Raw genomic sequence first — 7,178 nt, 5'->3', positions numbered from 1 at the left:
AGAAATAGAAAAAACAATCCTAAAATTTGTGTGGAACCGAAAAAGACCCTGAATAGCCAAGCAACCTTGAGAAAGAAAAATAAAGCTAGAGGCATCACACTTTCTGAATTCAAACTATATTACAAAGTTATACTAATCAACGCAGAACAATAGTGGCACAAAAACAGACACACAGATCAATGAAACAAAACAGAGAACCCAGAAATAAACACACACATATATAGTCAATTAACTTAGGACAAAGGAGCCAAGAACATACAATGGGGAAAGGATTGTCTTTTCAGTAAATGGTGCTGGAAGAACTGGACATCCATATGCAAAAGAATGAAACTGGAGCACTATCTTACACCACACACACACACACACACACACACACACACACACAAACTCAAAATGGATTAAAGACTTGAACATTAAGACCTGACACCATAAAGCTCCTAAAAGAAAACACAGGGGGTAAGCTCTTTGACATTGATCTTGGGAATAATTTTTTTGGATTTGATATCAAAAGCAAAAATAAACAAGTGATACTACATCAAATTAAAAGGCTACGCAGGAAATGAAACCATCAACAAAGTAAAAAGGCAACCTATGGCTGACAGAAAATATTTACAAATCATATATCTAACAAGGGGTTACTATCCAAAATATATAAAGAACTTGTACAACTTAACAGAGAAAAAAAACAATCTGATTTAAAAATGGGCAGAGGAACCGAAAAGACATTTTTCTGAAAGAGACATACAAATGGCCAACAGGTACATAAAAGTTGCTCACCACAACTGATCATGAGAAAATACAAATCAAAACCACAATGAGGTATCTCTCACATCTGTTTGAATGGCTATCAAAAAGACAAAAAATAACAAGTGTTGGCGGGGGTATATAGAAAAGGGAACCTTTGTGCACTGTTGATAGGAATGTAAGTTGGGGCAGCCACTAGGGAAACAGTATGGAGGTTCCTCAAAAAATTTAAAATAGAGTGGCACCTGGGTGGCTCAGTTGGTTAAGTGTCCGATTCTTGATCTCAGCTCAGGTCTTCATCTTGGGATCCTGAGTTCAAGCCTCACACTGGGTTCCATGCTGAGCACAGAGCCTACTTTAAAAAAAAAATTAAAATTAGAAATACCATATGATCCAGTAATTCCACTGGTAGATACTTCTCCAAGGAAAACAAAATCACTATCTTGGAACATATCTGGTTAAATCGTATAGTAGTATTGTTTTCCCCACTGATTTTAGTAACTCTAATGTTTAGAATTTTTTAAAACTTTGATGTTTCTCTGAAGTATCTGTGTTGGAGTCATTAGAGTTGAATTTTACAACTTCAATTTTTACTACAAAACGTTTCAACATAAATTTGATGCTTCTCATCATCTTAAAAAATATAGTTAATGGCCATTGATTAGAAAAACAAAAAATTACTTAATCCTTTTGATTTGTGTCAGTATGGAAGAAATAAAATTTCCAAGGTCTGCACTCTTTCTGCGGAGAAGCTAGAGTACAAGTAGAGTTGGTTGTGTCTTAGGTGTCAGGGTGATATATCCCATCCAAAGCAGCCCAGAGCCCAAAAAGCTACAGGACTGAACATAAGCCACAGTCTTATATAGGAAGACAGTGGGATGAAGATGGGGAAACCAAAAAATGAAGAATTAAGACATATACACATGACCTATTTATTCCTATTCTATACAAATAGAACACTCTCCCCAGATGGTTTCAGTTTTACTAATAAAATAGATCCTAGAAACTCTTCCAGTCTGTTGTTGTCTTTCAAGAAAATGAAGATGAAATAAGGAAGTACATATATACTATCTAAAAATGTTTTATGAGTTTGAGACAGTACAGTGTGCAGTCTTTAGCGCTGACCATATCATCTCAGGTTCTAAACAGGCTAGAGCTCCCAAATTTTCATAAAATTTCCATGAACTTAGCCTGTTTTCATATTCAACAATTTCATTCCTTCCCCTCAACCTGTGTCCTCCCTGAGAGAATTCCAGCCAATTCTACAAGTGGCAGCCAAAGAAATATTCTCCTATAACTTCAACCAACAGGTGAAAAATTATATGAACTTCTTAAAGAAATGACCATCAGCAAAGGACAGTGCTTCTACACTCATCCAACTTGTAGTATAAAGCACATTTTCTAAATTTAACCAGATCATATTATCGATGAGAACTAGTATCACCCTTCTTCTTAAACTTCTTAAGCTATTTCTCCAGGCTGTACCAAATTGTACTTCCTCTTGAAGCTGGAGATTCTTTTTTTTTTAATCATTTATTTGAGAAAGAGCACAAGAGAGCAAGAGATAGCACGAGCAGGGGGAGGGGCAGAGGGAGAGAGAGAAGCAGACTCCCACTGAACAGTGAGCCCGACGCGGGAGCTCAATCCCAGGACCTGAGCCAAAGGCAGATGCTTAATTGACAAAGCCACCCAGGCACCCCTTGAAGTAGGACATTCTGCACCCTGTTTGAAAGCTGATGTGACTAATGTTGCTGAAACTGCTGGCAGAAGAGAGAAAAAGAAAGAATTACGCTTCAAGAACAGGGAATTTTACTGGACACTTTGCAGAATACAATATGGCTGATATGTGTATTACCTTGTAGCAAATATTATTCCCAATGGTGGGATGGGCTCCATATCATACTAACTAAGAGACAGGGTTGGGCCTCAAACCCTGTACTAACTAACAGTCAATGTAGTCTGGCCATGCCTCCTGTTCCCCCCAGCCATCACCCCCTATCACTCCTCCCCAACACCTATGCTTTATGTCGTCATGATCAGTTAACTGAGGTACAAGTCCATCTGGATTTGTGCCCCTGTTGATCAAGAATGAGGAATTTCAAATCACATCTTAAAAGTACAATGCAAAACTCCCCTGTCTTGAGCTGAAAATTTTAAGTGACTATATAGCTTAGTTAGCTTACAGGTGAGTCTATAACAGCCATCTTAAGTTGCTTCCGGCAAAACAACTTACAAGTGACAGCCAATGACATTTTCCCCCAGCCTTCCATCCTAAGAGAGATAGCTACTAGTATTCCAGTTCTTTAAAAACAAAGCCTTGAATTCAGAAATCTTTTGATTAGTACTTGCATTACTTAAAATGCTCTTATGGAGTGAATGCAAAGTTTAATGATAGCAAACTGTCTTCTCACCTACAGCTAAAGTTGTACTGAGGAATGGCTACCTCTAGCAGCGGCCCTCTACCATATTCATAGGGCCTTGTAGCTCCTCTCTGGAGCTATGGCACAGGAGGCAGGAAAGAGTGACTCCCTGGCCCAGGGAAATAAGGAAACTTTTTAGGCTTATGCAATAGAATATTTTCCTTATGTCTAGCTTTAAACTCAGAGGCACTAATACATACGTACATACATACATAGTAGAAACTGGCTATATACACATACACCATTAAAGGACCCTACCCAGCTTAGTGCTTGATTTGCTCAAAGACACAGCATAGTGTAACAGAAAGATCACCAGCTTTAAAACCAGACCAACTCAAATTTGAATCCCAGCACTAGCCGTTCCTCTGCTGTGTGACTTTGGGCAAATTATACAACCTCCTGGAATCTCAGTTTTCCCATCTAAGTACCAGGTGCAAAATATATACACCAAAGAGCTACTAAAAGCTGAAGCAACAAGAAGGCAAAACAATACACTTTGGGAGACAGTTTGGCAGTTTCTTAAAAAGTATTACCACATGATCCAGAAGTCCTGTTCCTAAGTATTTACCCAAAGGAGTTGACAACTTATGTCTATATAAAAACCTGCATATGAATGTTTATAGAAGCTTTATTGAAAATTGCCAAAATTTGGAAGCAATCAAAATACACTTCATTAATTGAATGGATAAACAAATTGTGGTACATCCATATGATAGATACTAACTCAATAATAAAAAGAAATGAGCTACTAGTCATGAAAAGACACGGAGATAACCTTAAGTGCATATTGCTAAGTAAAGGAAACCAGTCTGCAAAGGCTACATACTATATGATTCAGATTATGTGGCACACTGAAAAATACAAAACTCTGAAGACAGTAGAAAAGATCAATAGTTGCCAGGGGTGGGGAATGGGAGGCTGTGGATGAACAGATGAAGGACAGGGGATTTTTAAGGCAGTGAAACTACTCTGTATGATATCATAATGGTGGACACATGGCATTTTTCATTTGCCAAAATCCATAGACTGTACAGTACAAAGAGTGAACCCTAATGTAAACTATGGACTTTAATAAACAAATACATAAAATTTTCTTAAAAAATTAAACAAGATGATGTACATAACTACCTAGCCTACTAACTAGCACATGCTAGGCTAATACATGAGAGGTTCTATTGGTTTTATTCTTTTTCTAAGTTTAATATTATGTCATTTAGACATAGTTTCTGTTTACATAGTGATCTTAAATATAGTTTGTTTGGATGCAGTTCTGTTTCTGTTGGATTTGTTATTTAAAAATTTAATTGGTGGGGCACCTGGGTGGTGCAGTCTGTTAAGCGTCTGACTCTTGATTTTGGCACAGGTCATGATCTCAGGGTGGCGAAATCCAGCTCAGCAGTAGCCTCTGTGTTCAGCCTGAGAGTCCGCTTGAGATTCTCTCTCCTCCCTCTGCCCCTCCCGCTCATGTATGCATGCGGGCTCTCTCTCTCTCTCTCAAATAAATAAATAAATCTTTTTAAAAATCTAATTGGTTACCAAAAGAGAATTAGTTATCCTTTATTACCATGGATCAGTTCAAAGAAATGTAGCATTTTCTCCTCTGCTGCTTATCCTATACAAAGTCAGTAGTTTGTTGTCGAAGCAAGGGTAAGGATGTGGAGAAAGGGGAACCCTCTCACACTGTTGGTGGGAACACAAACTCGTGCAGCCACTCTGAAAAACAGTACGGAGGTTCCTCAGAAAGTTAAAAATAGGGACACTGGCTCAGTCAGTTAAGCATCTGCCTTCAGCTCAGGTCGCGATCCCCGGGTCCTAGGATGGAGTCCTGCACTGGGCTCCCTGCCCAATGGGGAGCCTGATTCTCTCTCTGCCTGCCACTCTCCCTGCTTGTGCTCTCTCTCTCTCTCTGACAAATAAATAAATAAAATCTTTTTTTAAAAAAGTTAAAAATAGAACTACCCTATGACCCGGCAATTGCACTACTAGATATTCATCCAAAAGATACAAAAATAGTGATTCGAAGGGGCACATGCACTCCAATGTTTATAGCAGCAATGTCCACAGTAGCCAAAATATGGAAAGAGCCCAGATGTCCAACAACAGATGAATGAATAGAGAAGATACAGTGTGTGTGTGTGTGTGTGTTTGTATATATACACACACATAAAATGGATTATTACTTGGCCATCCAAAAGAATGAAATCTTACCATTTGCAATGATATGGATGGAACTTGAGGGTATTAGCTAAGCAAAATAAGTCAGTGAGAGAAAGACAAATACCATATGATTTCACTCATTATGATTTCAGTCACATGTGGAATTTAAGGTACAAAACAGATAAACATGGGGGAAGGGAAGGAAAAATAAAGTAAGATAAAAACAGAGAGGGAGGCAAACTGTAAGAGACTCTTAATTGTAGGGAACAAACTGAGGGCTGCTGGAGGGGAGGAGGGTGGGGAGATGGGGTAACTGGGTGATGGGATTAAGGAGGGCACTTGATGTAATTAGCATTGGGTGTTATATGCAACTGATGAATCACTGAAGTCTGCCCCTAAAACTAATAAAAGACTATATGTTAACTAAATTGAATTTACATAATTTTTTTTTTTAAGCCAAGGAAAGCAAACTCTGGCTCAGGCATGAGCTTTACTGACTTTTATCTTAGTTCATGACTTCCAGCGGGTGTAAAATTTCAGTATGGACTTGGTTAATTATAATGCAGTTGCAACATACCACATTTTAAGTTGACTTCTGCCATATCCTGTATTGTTATGTAAAATGCTAACTTTCATCAAGAAATGCCCCAATACAGTATTCTTATTTGTCCTGCATGAATTTTCTCCTCTTTTGTATATGGTTTTTTTGTATAGAAATATAAACTTAAGTGACATGTTAACTAATAAAAGAATTATATCACAAAACATGAAAATGGCGCACAGAAAATTTTGTGAACATCTGATAGAATATAAAGGATTACATAATTAAATAAGAATAACACCTGTTCTGTAATTTGGAAATGGGAGTGTCAGAGTCCCTTTCCTTGTTTCACTACACACTAAGAATCTATATATTACATCCATTTCCTTATCCTGTACCTTCTTGGTCAGCAGCTTTTCTTGGCTCATTTCAGAAACATGGAAACACAAGCAATCAGAAAAAGTTAGGACGGAAACTTCCTCTTTCTTTCCTCTTCTTTTCTTTTTCCTTTACATATCTGCATCTATACATCTTCTCTCAAACTCACATTATCCATGGCTGTTGGGGAAAGTCTAATGACTAGTTTAGTTTGTCTCTTCTGTCTCACCTCTGTAACTATTTTAAGTTGAGGTCTCTGGCTCAGGTACTAGGATCTGTACAATAAAAAAGGAGAGAAAAGAATAGAAAAGAAACCTGCACCCCCATGTTCACTGCAGCATTATTTACAATAGCCAAGACAATGAAACAACCTAAGTGTCCATCAATGGATGAACAGATTAAGAAAATGTGGTATATGTGTGTGTGTGTGTGTGTGTGTGTGTGTGTATAAAATGGAACATTATTCAGTTGTAAAAAAAGAAGGAAATCTTGCCACTCCGGACAACATGGATATACGTTGAGGGCATTATGCTAAGTGAAATAAGTCAGACAAAAACAAATACCATATGATCTCACTTATATGTGGAATCTAAAAAAACAAAAAAACAACTCATAGATACAGGGAACACATCAGATCGGCAGTTGGAACAGAGAACAGAGTTAGGGCAGGGTTGTGGGGTGGCAAAATATGTAAAATGGTCAAAAGGTACAAACTTCCAGTTATAAAATAAGTAAGTCCTACAGATTTACTATACAGCCTGGTGACTACAGTTCATAATACTGTATTATGTATTTTAAAGTTATTAAGAGAATAGATCTTTGGAAGTTCTCATCATAAAGAAAAAAAGTTCTGGGAACGCCTAGGTGGGTCTGTTAAGCATCTGCCTTCAGCTTAGGTCATGATCTCAGGGTGCTGGGATCAAGTCCCACATTGGGCT

General features: G+C 37.8%; 1 long non-coding RNA gene across 1 annotated transcript in view; it reads right to left on the bottom strand.

Annotated features, from left to right (window-relative positions):
* The window catches only part of LOC148109546 (uncharacterized), a 76,683-nt gene that overhangs the window by 61,801 nt on the left and 7,704 nt on the right, over nucleotides 1-7,178 (bottom strand). The window contains exon 2 of the long non-coding RNA XR_015725452.1: nucleotides 990-1,099. This is a non-coding gene — a long non-coding RNA (uncharacterized LOC148109546). The remainder of the gene's footprint in view (nucleotides 1-989; nucleotides 1,100-7,178) is intronic.

Source organism: Ursus americanus, chromosome 8 (assembly GCF_024610735.1).
Source record: "Ursus americanus isolate L20-20 chromosome 8, mUrsAme1.1.p, whole genome shotgun sequence".
Taxonomy (NCBI): Eukaryota; Metazoa; Chordata; class Mammalia; order Carnivora; family Ursidae; genus Ursus; species Ursus americanus.
This window is presented reverse-complemented; position numbering and strand designations above follow the sequence as displayed.